General features: G+C 43.7%; 1 long non-coding RNA gene across 2 annotated transcripts; it reads right to left on the reverse strand.

Annotated features, from left to right (window-relative positions):
* Positions 1–729: 729 nt before the first annotated feature.
* Positions 730–11,107, reverse strand: LOC123580866. 2 transcript variants are annotated; one of them, XR_006703507.1, is made up of 3 exons: positions 11,057–11,107; positions 10,334–10,419; positions 730–1,650 (listed from the first exon to the last, which is right to left on the reverse strand). It is a non-coding gene; the product is annotated as an uncharacterized LOC123580866 (long non-coding RNA). The 2 variants fall into 2 exon arrangements; XR_006703508.1 differs by lacking the exon at positions 730–1,650 and adding an exon at positions 5,913–6,283.
* Positions 11,108–21,390: the final 10,283 nt, after the last annotated feature.

A 21,390-nucleotide genomic window follows, 5' to 3' on the forward strand; every position in this document is an offset into this window, starting at 1 on the left:
GCCCTGATGGTGGGATTAGTACCCTTAGAAGAGGATCCAACAGGATGGTGGCTGTCTACAAACCAGGAGGAGGACCCTCACCCCACACAGGTTATTCTGGCACTTTGATTTTGAACTTCCCAGCCTCTAGAACTGTGAGAAAGAAGTATTTGTTGTTCAAGCCACCCAGTCTATGGTATTTGGGTATAGTGGCCCGAAGTAACTAAGACAAAGAATAAGGAAAATCAGAAAAGCAGACTAGCTCTCCCAAACTCATCATGATCCCTCCTTCCTCCCTCCCTCTTTCCTTCCCTGCTTTCTCCTCTCTGGACAACGGACAGGGAGTTGCTAAGATGATACATGACAAATAAGGTATACTCAGTCCTTTCCTCCCTTTATTGAAGTTAATCTTTTAGCTGATGAAGTATTTCAAATGTATGGAAAATTGTGGAGAATGCTGTTAACTAGTCACCCAAGTACACATCACCCACTCCAATACTCCAATAAACATTATTTGCTTTGAGGTTCTTTTTTTTTTTTTAATGTTTTATTTATTTTTGAGATGGGGAGAGACAGAGCATGAACGGGGGAGGGGCAGAGAGAGAGGGAGACACAGAATCGGAAACAGGCTCCAGGCTCTGAGCCATCAGCCCAGAGCCCGACGCGGGGCTCGAACCCACAGACCGCGAGATCGTGACCTGGCTGAAGTCGGACGCTTAACCGACTGCGCCACCCAGGCGCCCCTTTTTTTTTTAAGGAAACAGAATGTCACGGCTCAAAGTTGCCTCTCTCGACCCCACTACACCCCCTTCTGTAACAGCTCTTCCCAACTAGGAGGTAGTGTTTGGGCAGGCTTGGGGCTTTTACTGCCTAGGTATAGCCCCATAAACAATGCACAGTATTGTGTTTTGTAGTTTTTTATTTTATATGCATGATATCATACTGTATGCTTCCTTCTACAACTGGTCTTTTAATTTATTGGATTTTTAAAAATTGCATGTGTAGTAGATGCCAGTTGTAACAAGTCAGGCAACACAGAGCTGGGTACCAGAAAAGTTAATCATCTCCATCTGCCGCTTCCAATCCCACCACTCAAGGTAGCCACTGTTAACAGGTGACAAACATCTTTCTGCACCTTTCCTTTGCTCACACAAACACACAGATGGGCTCCGATGCTGAGGGAAGAGGCAGGGAAGGTTCAGGACAGGCTGGAGCAGCCAGGGGTGGCCATATGAACAGATGTTGCAGCCTGGAGAGGAAGAGTCGTCAGAGGCTGTGGGGGGAGGCATGCAACTTCCCCAGCCGTTAACCCACAGCCGGTCAGTTTCGCCATCCATACGCCTCTCATGGCGGGCCCTGTGGTCTGAAGGCCGTCCAGGTCAGTTGATGAGCAGTGTCCTTTCCATAAAGCATCCTTGGGCTGGGACATGAAGAGGGTCTGCCTCTGGCCAGCTGGGTGACCATGCCAAGCCGTGGAACCTCTGTAATGAAGGGACCACAAGACCTCTCCAGTCCTTTCCGATTGAGGACTGTCACCCAGATTGTCCTAGTTGGAAGCTGACCTGCCAGTGGGTCCAAGATGTAGGAGAAGCTTTGGTAGGCCAAGCTGGCTTTAGTTGTGACCGAGAAAGGGTTCGCAGATGATATGTGTTTTTTGACCCCTCCAGGAACCTGGTATGAGAACACAGAATACCAAGAACATTTCCCAGTTTGTTTGTTTTTTCACTTTTTATAAGTGAATAGGACCAGACATGTTATGCTCAGAGCTGGACTGGAATGTTTTTTTCTTCCTTGCCAAAACAAGAACCGATAATTAGAGCTTAAGTTATTTTCACAAGGCAAAACAGTGAGAGAACATGAACGGGAGACCAGAGTTGTTGCACAGTGGAGACCTGCCCAGGGTTCGACCCCTGAGCCTACAGTGGTGTGAGGAAAAGTATAAACCTTGCTTGGGCTTGCAAATCAGGGTCTGAGCTAGACCATAAGAGCCCTCCCATTGTTAAATTCTGTAGTTCTGTTTTTCCTTTTTCCCATTCATTCATTCAACATTTTTTTTGAGTGCCTACAATGTATCAGTCATTGTAATAAGAGCTGGGGACATCAGTGAAAAATCAGAGAAACCCTCGCCCTTGTGAAGTTCAGAACTCCTTGCAAACAATCTCAAAACACAGAGACTTCCACTCTTTGTCACTATTCCAATAATTCATTCATTCATCTTTCAAATGAATTGATTTCTCCAACATCCTCATGTCAATGGATAGGACAGATATTCCTGGCCCCATTTTCCCAATGGGCAGACCAAGAACTAATAAATACAAGAAGCATTAGCATGACCATTGCAACCTTTAAGGAAACACACACAGAGGTGGAAAGGCCCAGATCTCACTTCCTAGAACCCCTGTCAAGTTCCTCTCATGGACTGGAAAAAAAAATGGAATGTATGGATTTTCTGATTAAAAAAAATTTATGTTTATTTATTTTTAAGAATGAGAGAGACAGAGCATGAGCAGGGGAGGGGCAGAGAGAGAGGGAGACACAGAATCCAAAGCAGGCTCCAGGCTCCGAGCTGTCAGCACAGAGTCCAATGTGGGGCTCGAACCCACGGAACATGAGATCATGACCTGAGCTGAAGTCGGACGCCCAGCTGACTGAGCCACCCAGGTGCCCCTGGATCTTCTGATTTAATACCAATAAGAAAGCTGAGTTTCCAGACATGACTGAAGGAGCAGTGGTGAATCTAGAAAAATGATACTTCAGTAAGACAGGTGAGGCTTCTTGACTCCTTGGGCAAATAAACACTGCCTGTCTTGCTCCGTTTCTCCAAAATGTTCACATCCCCCTTTGGCATCCCAAACCACACCGACCTACAGCCCTTATCCAGGCTGGGATACTGACACCTCCTCCGGGCCCACAGAGAGCCTGGTGGCCATTGAGTCCCTTCCATTGATGCCATCCAATAGCTGAGCCTGGCACTCCCTAAATTGCCCAGTGGGGCTTTTACAGAGCACTTAATAACTTACCCATGGCTCTGGTTCCCCCAGCTCCAGGCTCCCAGCCAAGTTCTCCGAATTGTTTTCATTAGCAATCAAAGGGCTTTTTAGCCTTGCAGCAGAATGCAGGGGCTTTTGTCTCCTTTCCTCACAGGGCAGTGAAGTCCCTTTCAGGCTGGTCTTCTCTCCCAGCAGGGCCCACCCATCAGAAGGCATCCAGTCCTGAATGTGGGCCTGCCAGGCCAGAAGGTGGCTCCCAACAACTCCCCAGGTGGTCTCAAGTTGGCAGCATGAGCAGAGCAGGTTATCTGAATCTAATCTGTTCCTAAAAGTGTGCTGGAGATTTTAGGATATCGAGTATCTATAGTGCATTAATTAAAATGGGAAAAATAATAATGCGTTCCCAACCTAACCAAAAACCCCAACCAATAGCCTCTCAATCACTAAAACACTCAAACACTTATAAACAATCCACTAAGGAGCTCTAAATAATATAGATCAGTGGTTCCTAAAAGTGTGGTTGCAGACCAGCAAGCATCAGCATCCTGTGGAAACTTAAAAATGCAAATGTTCAGACCCCAAACTAAACCTGCGAAGTCAGAAACTCTGGGATAGGGTCCAGCTGTCTGAGCTTTAGCAAGACCTCCAGGAGATTTAGATGCATGCTAAGGCCTAGGAACCACTGATACAAAGCATTGAACAATTACCTAACTAACATTTGATGAACACATTGGTGGGTACCTTTGGGGTTTTTTGTTCGTGTTTAAATTTTATTTAAAAAATTTTGTTGAGGTATAATTCAACTATTACATTCAGGTGTACAACAGTGTTAACCTTTGTAAACGTTGTAAGCCAGTCACCACAATAAGTTTAATTACCAACTGCACCTTACAAAGTTAATACAAGATAATTGACTATATTCACTGTTCTGGACATTACAATCCCACGACTTACTTATTTTATAACTGGAAGTTTGCACATCTTGATCCCTTTCACACATTTTTTCCCCCAACACCACTCCCCTCTGACAACCACCAATCTGTTCTCTGGATACATGTGTCTGGGTTTTGTTTTGTTTTGTCTTGTTTGTTTTGTATGTTCGATTTCATACGCATGGGAAATCAGGTGATATTTGTCTTTCTTTGTCAGACTTATTTCGGTCCTAATACCCTCAAGATTCATCCATGTTGTCACAAATGGCAAGATTTCATTCTTTTTTTATGACGGAGTCGTATTCCATTGTGTGTGTGTGTGTGTGTGTGTGTGTGTGTGTGTGTGCATGCCACATCTTCTTTGCTCAATCTTCCATCGATGGGCACTTGGTGTTTATGTTGTCTCCACATCTTGGCTATTGTAAATAATTCCACAGTGAACATAGGGGAGCATACATCTTTCCTAAGTAATGTTTTCATTTTCTTTGGATAAATACCCAGTAATGGAACTACTGGGTCATATGGTGTTTCTGTTTTTAATTTTTTAGGGGAACTCCATACTGTTTTCCATAATAGCTGCATCAATTTGCATTCCCACCAACAGTGTGGGAGGGCTCCCTTTTTTTCACATTCTCACCAACACTTGTTATTTCTTGTCTTTTTGAGTTTAGCCATTGTCACAGGTGTAAGGTGATAGCTCATTGTGGTTTGGATGTGCCTTTCCTGGATGATTAGGGATGTTGAGCATCTTTTCATGTGGCTGTTGGTGGTCTATATATGTTCTTTGGGAAAATGTCTATTCAGATCCTCTGCCCATTTTTTAATCAGATTGTTTGTTTGTTTGTTTTATTATTGAATTGTATAAGTTCTTTATCTACTTTGGGTATTAGCCCCTTATCAGATATATCATTTGCAAATCTTCTTCATTCAGTAGGTTGCCTTTGTGTTCTGTTCACTGTTTCCTTCACTGTGCAGAAGCTTTTCAGTTTGATGTAGTCCCATTTGTTTATTTTTGCTTCTGTTTCCCTTGCTTTTGGAGTCAGATCCAGAAAATCATCACCAAGACCGATGTCAAGGAGCTTACTCCATATGTTTTATTCCAGGAGTTTTATGTGCCTGAGCTTTAGAAGACAAAAGCCTATTGATTCCCCCATGAGGCAAGAGGAGTTGCTACTTCCAGGACATACCCATGGGGGTGGGGAGGCAGGTGGAAATATAGGTACGCGGGTATCATTTATCCCTCAGTGAGCCTTAAAAGACACCACTGATTTCTTCATCAGGAGAAGCTGCTAAAGCCACCAGTTTGCACAGCACCGCACAGTTTTTCCACCCCAGAAAGGAGAGGAAGGCCTCCACCCAGATCCCAGACTACATATTTGGAATGGACAGACCTTGTCCACCCTCCCTTAACACACACACAGAGTCCCTTACCTGCAGAGGTCACCTGAAGCAGCAGTGTCAGGGTAAGGACTCCCTCACTATGCAGCTTCTTATGGGAAGCAGTGAGCACAAGAGTTTTTGTTTTGTTTTGTTTTTGTAAAGAATGCAACACATTCTCTATAATGATTATTTATAGTGATTATGCATAAAATTACAGTTATGGTTTAACACACAATACATGAGAGACATTATGTGGTGAGGTCAGCCTTCCCAGGAGACAAAAGACTTGAGTTTTTCAGAATTTCTATTACGACTCCTCTAAACTGTAAGCCGTCAGTGGTCAGTGTCCCAAGTCTTAATCATCTCTGTCCTCCCACACTCAGACGCTACTGGCCTCTGTAATGATTTAGTGAATTAACTTCTTTCTGCTCCCTGTTCTTTATTTAAGCACCCAAGTGAAGATTAAAGATAAAGTCCTTGCCCAACAGGGGCGCCTGGGTGACTCAGTCAGTTGGGCAGCCCACTACAGCTCAGGTCATGATCTTGCAGTCTGTGAGTTTGAGCCCCGCGTCGGGCTCTGTGCTGACAGCTCAGAGCCTGGAGCCTGCTTTGGATTCTGTGTCTCCCTCTCTCTGCCCCTCTCTGCTTGCTCTCTATCTCTCTCTCTCTCAAAAATAATAAACAACAACAACAAAAAATCCTTGCCCAACATGTCCCTGTGGACCTGTGGGAGGACACACTTGTGATGTTTGCATCTGAAATGAGACCAGTGTGGCCTAACTTCCAGAATTCTGTGCACAAAGGGGTTGAGAGTGTCCATAATCCTTCCAGGGAGTAAGAGTTAGTTGGCCCCTAAAAAGAGCCCACTGTACATGGCAGGTCCAGAATTGAGGCCAGCATCCATCAGTCCAGTAGGGAAGTTTTCCTCAAAGAGGGAGGCCATTGTTTCTCTCCATCATTAGATACCCAGAACCATCTGAACTCTCACTCTCCAAATGTTTGCTGCAAAAACAAGACAACATTTTTACTCAAAATTCACTACGTGAATCAAACATCATCCCATCAGAGAATTGTTGTGGCTCCTTCAACAACGTTGAGGTTCCTGGAATCCCGGATAGGGGCTGTGCTATAGACACATCTCAGCTCTTAGTAGTAGAAGCACCTCTCATGCCCGTATTGTTCGTACATATTGTGAACATGTCTTGTAAGGAAGTTGAAAAGCCTGTGAATTAAGTAGCTAGCTTAAAAGACCTAAAAATCCCCATAACTTAGAAGAAGAAAAGTTGAGAAGTGATAAAGTATATTTGCAAGAGGTGAAAACATGACAGGCATAAATGTAGCCATGCACATATCCCATCTAACGTGTGTACAATTTATTTCTGTGTACTCTGTGCATTAATTTTGGATATTTAACAAATAATTTCAATATTTATATTACATTAAGGGACTGCCTATAAACTCCTCGAGGGAAGTTGTAATGCAAAATGGGGATCATATGAATGTAGGTCTAGGTGTAAAGCTATTTGTGATGTTTAGCAAAAGGATATGAAATCAAAGCAGTTGTCAGCGAATTTTATCAAACAGCCAAAAAAAATTTTTAAGAGAGAGAGAGAGAGCAGGGGAGGGGCAGAGGGAGAGGGAGAGAGAGAACCTCAAGCTCTCTAGGCATGGATCCTCATGCGGGGCTTGACCTCACAACTGTGAGATCATGACCTGAGCTGAAATCAAGAGTCGGACACTTACCAGACTGAGCCAGCCAGGTGCCCCAAACAGCCAAAATTTTGGTTAACTGGAACCCTCAAGTAACCATTATATTTTTCTAAACTCTAAAATTATGAGGAAGAAGCAAGTCCCCTGACAATAAATTCAAATTAGGACTATAACCAAAATGAATGAAGCCAAAAGCCATCTCACAGTGCTGGAATATAGCACCTCAGCTCACACTCATAAACTACAACGATCAGTCCTTGCATCATGAAGAACCCTGATTAGGAAAATGGCAAGACGATCTGGAGATGGATGGCAGTCGCAGAACAGTGTGAATATACCTAATGCCACCGAACTGTACACTTAAAAATGGCTCAAATGGCCAACTTTATGTTATGTATATTTTACCACAACAAAAAAAGAATATGGCGAGTCATTGACTTTCTTGGTTTTGTAGGCATTATTCCAAGTGTTTAGTTAAGACTCTTTGGGGGCGCCTGGGTGGCTCAGTCGGTTGAGCATCCGACTTCGGCTCAGGTCATGATCTCACGGTCTGTGAGTTCGAGCCCTGCATCGGGCTCTGTGCTGATGGCTCAGAGCCTGGAGCCTGCTGCGGATTCTGTGTCTCCCTGTCTCTCTGCCCCTTCCCTGCTCATGCTCTGTCTCTCTCTGTCTCAAAAATAAATAAAAAACATTAAGAAAAAAAAATTAAAAAAAAAAAGACTCTTTGGTTGCAGAAAAGGAAAATTGTAAGGAAGCAGGGGTACATTGCAGAACCCGAGGGCAGGAATGCTAAGAGGTCTCGGGGAAGAATAGAATCGGGAACTGAAGGGCCATGGAGACTCTTCTTTGTCTCAGCATCTGTCAGTGATTCTGTTTCACCCACATGCTCTCTACAGCTTGGTTTCTCTGTCTCTCTGGCCCGCTGAATGGAATATGCTCACTGCCTTCCTCTCTCCACGGCTCCCGAGTTCACTCCTCATGCTTATCCTCCCACATTAAGAAACTTGCAGTCTCTCACTCCCAGCTCCATATTCCGAAGAAAGGGAAGCTGATTGGCATCTCCTGGTCAGGTGGTCTCCCTGGCCCAATCAATCCAGGGGTGGTACAAACATGCCAATTTTCTCTGGGGAACCCTGAATGATGCAGCATGGTATACGTGGTTTTTTGTTTTTTGCTTTTTGTTTTCATTTTACTCTGTTCCTTCACAGTTCAATACAAGAGTCAACTCCTGTAAATAAAACAAATCTCCCAATTGAGGTCAACTATTCAGCATGCCTAACGATTTCTAGGTTTGCCTTAACTGAACGAAGTCTGAGCTCTTCATTTTTGATCGCCAGGGTGAGCATTTTCATTTTCCACTTTACATTTGTTTTATAAAATAACCACTGCAAATATAATTAAATATTTAAGTAATCATCCCCAAACTGTGACATTGAAAAAAAAATAATAAAACTCCAGAACAGAGCCGTTGGCTGGCAAGTGACTCCACTGTGTGAGAGCTGGAAATGTTCATTTTTCTTAGCTGATGCACGAGTGTCCGAATTTGGCATACAGCCCTCAGTTTAGGAGAGTCAGTTAGAGGGTAAAAAGGAAGTTTAGGTTGTCTTAAACCCCAGCCATTAACGTGGAGAATAACCTATGCTAAGTAGCAGTGAGGTGTAAGTATATAGTAAGTCTCAAGCCAAATTTGGCAAGTGACCAAAAGCAAGGCAAGGAAGGCCATAGAAAGACTGAACCAAGGACAGATTATGTCTGCTTTCAGGAGGAAGGGGACTAGGGATGGCATTTGGTCTGGGCCTTAAAGGATGGGACAAATTCTGACACATAGATAAAGATTGTTAGTGTTTTAGGAAGTCAAAGAAATAATATCCTTTTTTTTTCTCCCTCCTGAGTTTTGAACTATTTGAGACACAGACATAGGAGTCTGTCTAATGGAAATGAAAATATCATTCTTGTTATTATAGAGCTGTTAAGATAACATGACTAAAGTCTGTGGCCAGTGGGTTTATGAAGGCTTAACCTCTGAATTAGACACATTCCCTGGTCTGGGGCCCAGTTGGATGAATGCTTTAAAATGCACAGCAGGGATGTCAACCAGAATACAGGCCCATCCTAAAAGAGGAAGGGGCTGGGGCCAGTGTGCCCAGGTCTTTCTCTTAGAGCCACCTACCAGATTATCACTTCTGAGATGAAGACTAAGGGAGAGGAGGGGAAAGGGTGTTAACAGTTATCTAGGAGAGGGAGCTTTTGTTAGCTAAGACATAAATGGGTGTTGTTGTTGTTGTTTTTTACAACGAGTGTGTATTATTTTCATAACAGGTATTATTTGTATACTTAAAAATGAAGCCATTCCCTGGAGGACATTTGTTCTGTGCTTTGAGGCAGGGGTAGCATTTACCAAATGACTTGTGAGCTCATGGTTGCATACCCTGAAATTGCCTCTACAACATGCACTCTACCCACTTCCCTAACCAGTAGAACCCTGGTTTTGTCCAGGGTGCCCAGGTCATAAGACTTGATTTTTCTGAGCTCCTTCACAGTTAGTAGCAGTCATGTAACAGAGTTTGGGGCAGTGAGATATAAGGGTATATCTACTGAATGGGCTTCCAGAAAGATGTTTTCCTGATGAAAGGAAAAGACTCAGTCGCTTTGTGACTTTTGCCTTTTGTCCTTGTCCTTTCTCCTGCCTGAGACACAGATAGACTTGACATCTGGAGCTGCAGCAGCCCACTTGTGACCATGAGGACAAAAGTCACATGCTAAGGATGGTGACCCAAGGAACTAGACAATGTTGGGGTCCTTCATAACATCATAGAGTCACTGTACCTATTCTGGTCTGCTCACCTCCAGATTTCTTATTGTGGGGGAAAAATATATTTAGTTAAACCATTGTCAGATTCCTGTTACATGCAGGCAAATGCAATCCTTTTGTATGCCTGTCCATGCACATCATTGATTGATTACTACAAATGTCACATACCTGATCACATAATTTCAGCTTATGTTCGTGATAGTAAGCAATGCATATTCAATATTAAACAATTATACAACACTAGCATGTGTAACTTTGATCTATGACCAAAATAAGAAAGCTTTAAATACAAAGAAGGATCTTGAGGTTCTAAATGGTATCTGAACCAAACACAAATTTAGACCACTTTAAAGTGAAGATAAGCAAACTGAGCTTTAACTTTCTAAAAGAAAAAAAATCTAGGTGTTTGTCACCCCAGATGAAACAATGAACACTCTTTAGAGTAGCCTAATTTAAGAGGACACAGATATCACACAACATATAGCTTCACATCTTTGCAACTTCACATTTCCAACTTTGCTCCAATGTACCTGGTCAAGGTGGGACTTTTCACAGCACGCAGCACTTCAAGCATAGGCCAGAGCTGCATCTGACAGACCTCTCAGCCACAGCAAGGCTGTTTCCAAAAGAAAGAGAGGTGACTTTTAAAAGACATACAAGGGGCGCCTGGGTGGCGCAGTCGGTTAAGCGTCCGACTTCAGCCAGGTCACGATCTCGCGGTCCGGGAGTTCGAGCCCCGCGTCAGGCTCTGGGCTGATGGCTCAGAGCCTGGAGCCTGTTTCCGATTCTGTGTCTCCCTCTCTCTCTGCCCCTCCCCCGTTCATGCTGTGTCTCTCTCTGTCCCAAAAATAAATAAACGTTGAAAAAAAAAAATTTTTTAAAAAAAAAAATAAAAGACATACAATATTTAAAACACAAATACATAAAAGACACAAAATATACAAAAATTTAAAACACAAATAGATAAGACACAACATATATTAAAACTATTTAAGGGGCGCCTGGGTGGCGCAGTCGGTTAAGCGTCCGACTTCGGCCAGGTCACGATCTCGCGGCCCGTGAGTTCGAGCCCCGCGTCGGGCTCTGGGCTGATGGCTCAGAGCCTGGAGCCTGTTTCTGATTCTGTGTCTCCCTCTCTCTCTGCCCCTCCCCCGTTCATGCTCTGTCTCTCTCTGTCCCAAAAATAAATAAACATTGAAAAAAAAATTAAAAAAAACAAAACAAAACTATTTAAAAAGTTTTATAAGGGGTACCTGGGTGATTCGGTCAGTTGAGCATCTGACTCTTGATTTCAGCTTGGGTCATGATTTCAGGGTCATGGGATTGAGCCCCGTGCTGGGCGTGGAGCCTACTTGGGATTGTCTCCCTCTGCCCTTCTCCCCTGCTTGTGCGCATTCTCTCTCTTTCTCTAAAGTAAAAAATAATAATAATGAAAATGTTTAAAATTTTTCTAAGAAAATGAAAAATAAAGACATGTTTTGCTTGAATTTTTTTTCCTTCTGGAAATTCCTCTGTGAGACCTTTACCACTGCCTTCTTTAATATCAGCTTGCATTACAGCAGACCCATGTCCGCTGGTGTTCTATTGATACATTATCATTCTTAATGTATTCCATGGTCAAGGTTAAGTAAGTTTGGGAAACTCTATCCTAAACTGATAAGATCTCTAGTTTAACCTAAGAAAAGTTTAAAAATCATAGTCCAAGGGACACCTGGCTGGCTCAGTCAGAAGAGCATGCAACTCTTGATTTTGGAGTTATGAGTTCGACCCCCACATTAGGTGTAGAGATTACTAAAAAAAAATAAACTTACAAAAAAAACATAGTCCAAGAATAGGAGTTGGTGTGGTCTAGGAAATCCAGGTTAACCTTCACAAGGAGAACCTGCTAGTTGTCACTTTGATTCAGCTTTCTATTGCATTTTTTTATTTATAAAAAAATCAGATTATGCAAGTAGGTCATGTTCATTGCGAGAAATTCCAACAATGCAACAGTATACAAAGCCCTTACCTGCTGGACTGTACACTCTGCAAGGGTAGGCCAGAACCATTTTATCTACACACAGTAGGGCTTCAAAGTGGCAGCACGCCCCTTCCATGGCTAACAGGCTAAGGTGTTGCATTACAGGCCTCTCCTATGCAGAATTTTAACAAATAAACTTTTAATTTAGAGTAGTTTTAGATGTACAGAAAAGATGTATGGAAAAGAGTTCTCATATACCCACACCCACCTTCCCCTGTTTTTAACATCTTCCTTTAGTATGGTACATTTGTCACAATTAATAAACCAGTACTGACACTGTATTCAGATTTCCTTAGTCTTTACCGAATGTCCCTTTCCATTCAACATCCCCTCCAGGATGCCATACTACATTTAGTCACCAGGTCTCTTTAAGCTCCTCTTGGCTGTGACAACGTCTCAGACTTTCATTGTTTTTGATGACCCTGGCAGATGTGAGTATTGGTCATGTATTTTGTAGGATGCCCCTCTTTAGGGATTTGTCTGATGTTCTTCTTGTGATTAGACAGGGTTAGGGTTTCAGGAAGGAAAACCATAGAAGTAAAGGGCCATCTTCATAATATCACATCAAAGGTATGTATTATCAATATGACGTACCACTGTTGCTGTTGACCTTGACTCCTATGCAAATTTAACCATTCCTCATATACTGCTAAATGGAACCTTGTGCCTTTCACATCAAGGTGAAGATCTGGTTCCAGTTCATAATAGTCAGTGTCCCCAGTTAGCTTGGACTTGGGCAGCCTAAACACAGAGATGATTCAAAAGAGAGACGTGTGACCTTCACACTGGCCCTGAGCACGGGAGGAGATACAGGGTGGAGAGGAGTCAGGATGACCTGCCCACTCCTATAGTGTGCCAAACCCATGAAGGAGGCTAGCCAAAGGCAAAGGTCAGCTGCCAAGCAGGGCCAAGTGCCCAGGCCTCTTCCTGTTCACTGGGGATGACCTTTCCTGGTACAGCTTGGATTTTCAACCTCCTCTCTTCTGCAGTGCCTTCCTGAGGGTGACTCACTCCCCAGCACTCTCAGAGGCAATAGGAGTCCAGGAAAGCTAGTCCAGAATACAAGGAAAGGAAAAAAGAAAACAGGAATTAGATTTGACAGGTTCACCAGAAGATGTCTACCCTGCCCTCCTGTTACACTGCAAGGTTTTGCTGGACTCTTTCTTGCAATAACCAGACAAGAATTCAAATTCGTTTTCCTTGGATGGAATTAGGAGTTGGAATGTTGTTTTCCCCTCCTCTTTATTCTGATATGTTATTTAGTTCAAGCAACTGACTAGACCACACAAAGCAGTAATAAAATTATGTTATATAATTGTTATTTTAGGCAATATTTTTAAGCATTTTGCAATGTATCAGGAGCTTTGCTAATTATTTCATATATATAGGTCATGTAATTCTCGGGAACGTTTTACAGTTGTTGGCTCTAATTTCTAGATGATTATATGTGGCACAAGAAGGTTAACTAACTTGCCCAAGATCACATAGCTAGTAAGTAGCCAGGAAAGACAGAAACACAGTCTGATTCCTCACACCATATGCTATACCACTTAACAAACCAGAACTCCACACTTCTTTTTTTTTTTTTTTTTTTTTTTTTTTAAATTTTTTTTTTCAACGTTTTATTTATTTTTGGGACAGAGAGAGACAGAGCATGAACGGGGGAGGGGCAGAGAGAGAGGGAGACACAGAATCGGAAACAGGCTCCAGGCTCCGAGCCATCAGCCCAGAGCCTGACGCGGGGCTCGAACTCACAGACCGCGAGATCGTGACCTGGCTGAAGTCGGACGCTTAACCGACTGCGCCACCCAGGCGCCCCAGAACTCCACACTTCTACACTGCTCAACAGACCACCACATAGCTACTCACCAACAAACCACCACTCCGTGTTGCTACACGCACAGCACGTCTCCATACCATACAGTAGTGTCTACAATGCTCTGAGCAACTTGCTGGGAATAGGTGGAAACATAGAGTCCTGGCCATAAAGATCTCACTGTTGGTCCACTTTTCCCCAAAAGTGCAGGGGATCCAGAAGTCCCCACATGCCCATGAGCAGATTCAGGGGTGCTGGGAGAGTTGGCTCTCTAAAGGAGACCTAGGTCAGGATAAAGAACTTCAGCCTGTGGTGATTTTGAGACCAAAGGAAATGGCATGGAATTTGACCATGATCCAAAGTAACAAACAATATTCGAAATGTTGAATAGTCAATTCAAGCCATTAGAAAAGACATACACCCATCAAGATGGAGGATAGGCCAATCTAAATAGTGGCAGCTAGGGATAGGTAGGAGGGGTTGGAATTAGCCCCCAGACAACCCGCAGAGATGGAGGGGTACATACCCAAGAAGCCCCTGTATCACCACAGGATCACCTACGTGGCCTCTATGCCATCATGAGGGGCACCAGAAGGAGGAGGAGGGTTGGTTGGATTTTCCGCATCCACAGGTGTTATTGTGTGCTGGAAAAAACACTAAATGTTACTTGTGTTTTCATTAATATTGTATTAGCTAATAAACCTATAAATCTATTTTAGCCTATTAGCCCAACATGCAGATTTTATTTATTTATAAATCCAGCAATTTTTGTGTTAAAATGAAAAACACTCACTTGCCATTTCTCTTTGATTTGTTCTCAGTTTATACGTTTGAAAGATTCATTTTTCCCTAAATGTCAGACACTTTTACAAACTTGATTCCTTAAATTCCTTTAGAGATTTCAAACCGTAGTCAGAAATATAACATATCTGATTCTCCCAAGAACTTCAAACACCAAACAGCAGATGATAAATCTAAAAAATATCTTCCTGATTACTGAAGTAACTCACAAATTGAAGCAGATTTACGAATTTAATAAATAAACCAGATTGACTTTAATCATTTTAAGACATCTAAACAAACAAACCGTAGACGAGCAGCACAGAAATTTAAAACCTTGGCGTTGTACTTACTTAAGCACAATTTACACTAAGTTATCAATGTTGTTGATTCGTTACTTCATCTGTAGTAACACATTACTATGAAACCAAAGTCTTATTATATTGACTGGAGTCAATGGGCTCTGGACTGGTGACCCTCCCCCCCCCCCCCCCCCCCGGGCTCAGCCCTTGGACTTCTCGTTTTCTGTATCTGCACTCACTTCCTGGCCATCTCATCTAGTCCTATGCCTTCAAATGCCATGTATGTGCCCGTGACACCCTATTGTGCACCTTCGGCTCCAGTAGGCATTAATGTTGCTCACCCGTATTTCTGGTGCTTCTTTTGCCAGGAACACAAGACAATTGTACTTTCTCACCCCTTTGGGGTGAACTGTGGCCACGGGACTTATCTTGGCCAAGGGAATGTGAGTAGGAGTCATGGGCCACTCCAAGATGGAAGCATTTCATTGCAGGTGTGAGGCTCTCCGGCTCTTTTTTTCCCTCTGCCCATAGCAATAGTCCAGGTAGGGGAGCCTCTATCAGTCTGCATTCCACAGTGAAAGTGATAAGGAGCAGAGCCCTTCGCATAAGAAATCCAGTGTGAATCCAGTGAGAGTGCGATTGTTTGTCACTGCAGCCTTGCCTTGCCCGTCCTGACTAGTATTTATCAGTCTACACCTCTCTCCTGAACTGTAGATACTAAGTCAACAGCTTCACGAGAATATCTAGATAGATATTTCAAACCTAACAGGACCACAACTGAATTTCTTTTATTTTTATTATTATTTTTTAAATATTTATTTATTTTTGAGACAGACAGAGTGCGAGCAGGGGAGGGGCAGAGAGAGAGGAAGACAGAATCCAAAGCAGGCTCCAGGCTCCAAGCTGTCAGCACAGAGCCGGAGGCAGGGTGGGAACTCACAAACCTCGAGATCATGACCTGAGCCAAAGTCAGATGCTTAACTGACTGAGCCACCCAGGCGCCCTACAACTGAATTTCTCATTTCCTCCCTAAAAACCCTGCCGTTCTCAACCTTCCCACCTCAGGCGGATGTCAGTTCCATCCATCTCATTGCTTAGGCCAGAAACTCAGAGTCATCCCTGTCTCTTCCCTTTCTCCCACATCCTATGTGCAATCCATTAGCAAATAAGAGTGGCCCTTCCTTCAAAATACATTCAGACTTGAACCATTTCTCACCAGCTTCTGTGCCACTTGCCCTGACCTAAGCCGCCATCACCTCATGCTTGGATAATTACAATAGTCTCCCAGCAAGGCCCGCTGCTTCTATTCTAGATACCCGGACAGTCTTATTCTTAACACAGCAGATATTTTAAACCAGCGGAATCATGCCCCAAAGCCCTGCAGCAGCTCTCCCTCTCACTCACAGTAAAAGCCAAAGTCAGTGTGATGCCCTGCAAGGCCCTGTCTGGGCAGTTCTCTCAACACCTCCCCGACCACAGCTCCTGTCACTCTTTCCCTTTTTCATTTCACTCCAATCACACTGGCCTCCTTGCTGTTCCTTGAACACACCGGTACATTCCCGAGTTAGGGCTCCTGTCGTGCTCTTCTCCATATAGAATGTTCTTTCCAGATACCCACTTGGTTACCTTCCTCATCTCCTTCAGTTTTTGCTCAAATCTCATGTTTGCAATGAGGCCTTCCAATTTCAAACTGCGTACTGCCCACCTCTGGATCTCCTGATCTTTTCACCCTGTTCAACAATGTTTACCCTCTAACCTACGTGTATAGTCTGCTTCTTTATTTCATTTATTTATTTTTAATTTTTTTAATGTGTATTTATTATTTTTGAGAGAGAGACAGAGACAGAGGCAAAGCTCGAGCAGGGGAGGGGCAAAGAGAGAGGGAGACACAGAATCCGAAGCAGGCTCCAGGCTCTGAGCTGTCAGCACAGAGCCCAATGTGGGGCTTGAACTCACAAACTGTGAGATCATGACCTGAGCCGAAGTCGGATGCTTAACCGGCTGAGCCACCCAGGGGCCCCTAGCCTCTTTCTTTATTAGCATTTTGCATACTGATGTCTCCTAGCTAAAATGTAAGCTTCATGAGGACAGATGTTTTTGTATTGTTTTGTTTTGTTTTGTTTTGTTTTGTTTTGTTTTGTTTTTTTCCTTCACGGCTACATCCCAGATGCCTGGAATAGTGCCTACAATAATAGCCACTTGATAAATACTTACTGAAATAATTGGTTGAATTATAAAATACATGAATTATGATTTGGGACTGAAACACAGGGTCAAAGCTCTCTTTCCAGGGTGATCTTGTCCCAAGCAAGTATTGTTTTGGACTAAGCTGAATTGCTACTTCCTGGATTTTACTGGTGGTGCCTAGGTGCTAACTAAATCTGACTCTGATGTGTGTATGGTTTGCATTAGCATACAGAGCATTTTCTGCAAACACTATTTGAAACTCTTAATTGCTTTGTCCTTGAATGTACTATATTTCACTTTTTTCCTTTGAGTATCATTATGTACTCTTGTTTTGCACAGATTTTTTTCCCCAGTGCTCAAGTTGTTACAATTTGGCCAATGGGAGTCCCAGAAATCTCTGCAAGCATTTTTGCTTCTTCACAACAGTGAGACTTTCTAACCCATTTCTGCTTTCTGCTCCAAACAGAAGCCTACTCTCTGTCAGCTACTCTCCAATGAACCTGGTTCCTTTCAGTAGAAAATATTAGAGACCAAAATCTTGCTGCTATGGGGATCCACACCAGATTGTTCCTAGGAACACAAGGGGAGGCAGCATCACTATCAGATCACTTTACTGACAGATAGATGTGGTATATCTTTCAAAGTTTCCATCAAGCAGGATCCAGGCAGAAAAGCAGAAATCACACTACAGAGGGGTGACTGGGTGGCTCCTTCGGTTAAGCATATGACATCGGCTCAGGTCACGATCTCACAGTTTGTGAGTTCGAGCCCCGCATTGGGCTCTCTGCTGTCAGCACAGAGCCTGCTTCAGATACTGTCTCCATCTCTCTCTCTCTGCCCCTCCCTCACTCATGCTTGTGCTCTCTCTCAGAAATAAATAAAACGTCAGAAGAAGAGGAGGAGGAGGGGGGAGGGGGAAAAGGAGGAGGAGGGGGAGGGGGGAAAGGAGGAGGAGGGGGAGGGGGGAAAGGAGGAGGAGGGGGAGGGGGAGGCTGAGGGACGCCTGGGTCCAAATCTATTTCAGCTCAGGTCATGATCTCAAGGTTCGTGGGTTCGAGCCCCGCGGGGGGCTCCACACTGGCAGCACCCAGCCCGCTTGGGACTCTTTCTCTCCACCTCCCCCACTTGTGCTCACGCGCTCTCTCTCTCGCTCTCTCTCTCTCAAAATAAATAAATATTAAATTTTTTTTTTAAAAAAGGAAATCACACGAGGAATTTCCACCAGATGAAATATAATATAGGTAGTTGATTACAAAGGTGTTAGGAAGCTGGGGGCGGGTGGTTGGGGGGCCGGTAGTGAAAGGGAAAACAAGAATGCTCAGGTAAACCAGAGATTAATAACCTAGCAGCTACCACCGGGCTGGGGAGCAAATGGGAAGAGGTGGTATTTCTAGAAACCAAGGCTTCAGAGCAGGGCTCCGCAGAGCTGACGCCTGGACCTCTCTCTGCAGGTGCGCGCTTGGTCCTCCAGGAGGGGCGCGGCTCCGTGGGAGCTTCGCGTCTGGGGAAGACGTAGCTGGCAGGCGCTGGCCCCTCGGAGGGGCTGTGCGAGCCTGGGGAGCGCAGGTGGGGCTGCGGAAAGAAGCTAGAAGCTGGAGCTGTCTGCTGCTGTCAGTCATCTCCCAACAGGAGGTAGGAGCAGGGAAGAAGCCCTCCTCCCCCTTCTTCTGCCCCACCAGTGCCTCCCGGAACCGCAGGAAGCTGGCTGGCAAGGGAATGTGGGAAATGTGGGAAGTGTGGCTCAGCCCCAACATCCCGGAGCAGGGAAGGGTGGGCCGGGAGTGGGTGGCAACAGCCGGATAAACAGCAAGAAGGGCGTGAGGTCGCCAGGACTTTCCAATTAAACTCCCGCTTCTTCCAGTTAATATTTTTTTAAATCTTGTCTTGGGGCAAAATATTTTTTGACTTACCAGTTCTCCACGTGTCATATCTCTCATCACTTGTAATATGACATCAAATATATACGTATACGCATCTATATGACACTATGTATTTAAATATCCATCGAACATCAATGGCCACTATTACACACTAGTATCCGTTTCTATTTTTCTCAGAGTCTGACCCGGGCTGGAATTACATTCCCTTTCTCTCTCTTTCGTTGCGGTAAAATAGACATAATATAAAATTTACCATCTTAATCGTTGTTAAGTTTAGTAGTGTTAAGCATATATTCATATTGTAGTGCAACTCATCTCCAGAACTCTTTTCTTAAGTTTTTAAGCAAAACTTAAGCTCTGTATCCATTAAACAATAACTCACAATCCCCCTTTTTCCCCTTCTCCTCAGCCAATGGCAACCACCATTCTACTTCCCCTCTATGAATTTGCTTACTCTAGGTAACTGGTATTGGTAGAGTCATACAATATTTGTCCTTTTGTGACTGGGCTTATTTCACTTAGCATAATATCTTCAAGGCTCCTCTGTGCTGTAGCGTGCGTCAGAATTTCCTTCCCCTTTTTTTTTTAAAGATTTTATTTTTAAGTTATCTCTACACCCATTGTGGGGCTCAAACTCATGACCCAGAGGTCAAGCGTCACATGCTCTTCCAACTGAGCCAGCCAGGCACCCCTGGAGGCCTTTTAATATTCTGTTATATATATGTGTACATACTCCACCTTTTGTTTATTCATTCATCTGTCAACACATACTTGGGTTGCTTCTACCTTTTTGGCTGTTGTGAATAACACTGCTATGACCACGGGTGTACTATTCCCTTTACTTTTGTAATCCATATATGGCTTTTTGACCCCCCATTCTACAGGAGTGGTTCTTAACCCTGTCAGACATAGCACGTTCATTCATCCAAAAATGAAGTTTAAAAATAATATAGCTTACCTATCACATAATTTCAGGAAAATCAATGTAATGGAATAATATATATTTTATTGTAAATACATACCTGGGAATGATCCCACAGGGTATGTAATGAAATAACTAAATGTTTGCACATTGCACATCAATGTAGACTGTCTCGGGACATCATTTTGGCAATTCAAGTACTGCAAGTACTGTTGCTTGGTGGCATGATTTCCTAATATGGGTCACATACATTTAGTAACGTTTGAAACGGAGTAATCATTCTTCAAGGTCCACAATAACTGTAATCATAGACACAGTGCATATTTGTGTTGGGCAAAAAAAAAAAAAAATTGATGCTTCTGTCTAAAACAGAGTTAGGTTCTTGGCTCAGATCATTTTAAACAGATTATTCCCTTTGTGGATATCAAACAGGACATTGAAACTTCATGAAGGACACAGGATGGTTTGTTGTGCAGAATGGTCCAGGGATTTACAGGACATCAAGCATCTTTGGCCAGTGCCCACTAAATGTCAGTAGCACTGCCTCAGTCATGATGACAGCCGAAAAGTGCCCCCATTCGTTTCCAAAATTCCCCCCAGGAAGCAATATCAGCCATGTTAAGAGCTGGTCTTCTACATGTAAGTAGATTCTTGATGCTTCTGTTAAATCTCACCACGATAATGCTATGTAGCTTTGGCAGCCATGAAAAAAACACCTTGCAGACTTATGAGTCTGGTTGGCCAATTAGTGTACTCTGAAACCCACTGCCAATTTTGTGCCAAGGCCATGCTTCCCATGGGTTTCTCCCAGCCAATGGCTGCATGTAGTGGGGATACTAAGGCAGACCTGTTCCTGGGAGGCTCGAGACTCCTCTGACAGTTGACTTTGACTGAGCTTCCCCATAGCCTTGTTGAACTTTCTTTAGACTGCATGGCAGACATTTCTACCCAACTTTCCTTCCCTCTTTCCTTCATTTGGGTCAGACTTGCGTGGCCTTCTGACAGCTGTCCTAGCTCACAGTTGCCTCTCTATTTTCTCTCCCATTGGTATTTCCTGAATAAAATCCTTGTACATTTTATTCCACCTTGGCATCTGCTTCTTAGAGGATCTGGACTAACACTGAACCACAAAACCTCCATGGCACACAACGGTGGTGTTTATCGCTCTCATTTCTGAGTGGCGGGGGTCAGGTGACTAGACAGCTCAGCTGACTGGCTGGAGAAGTCTGTCTGGTAGTTGATCTAGGATGACCTCTGCCATGATGACTGAGGACTCAGCTGTGCTCCACGTGTCTCATATCTCCCAGTAGGCATGTGATAGTGCTCACACAGGCACAAGAGGAAAGCCTCATGTGTAAGCCTATTTCAAACTTCTGCTTGCCTTGGGTCAGCTATACCAATTGGCTAAAGAAAACCATACAGCTGAGCCCAGACTGAGTTAGAGGACCCTGAAAAGTAAGATAACAAAAAGTCAGGATACAGGAAGAGGTGAAGAATGGGGCTATTTTCATAATCTACCACCATGTCCATGCATGTTCCCTATTAGTAAAACACCACTCTTTCTCAGTTTATAAAAAAGTGTAACCTCTCTTACAATTTTCTGTAACCACATCATTGCAGAGTAACTTGATAGAGAGGAAGTCTGAAATGCTGAGTACTTACCAACAGACTCTGAGTTAT

This window comes from Leopardus geoffroyi, chromosome A3 (assembly GCF_018350155.1).
Source record: "Leopardus geoffroyi isolate Oge1 chromosome A3, O.geoffroyi_Oge1_pat1.0, whole genome shotgun sequence".
Lineage (NCBI taxonomy): Eukaryota > Metazoa > Chordata > Mammalia > Carnivora > Felidae > Leopardus > Leopardus geoffroyi.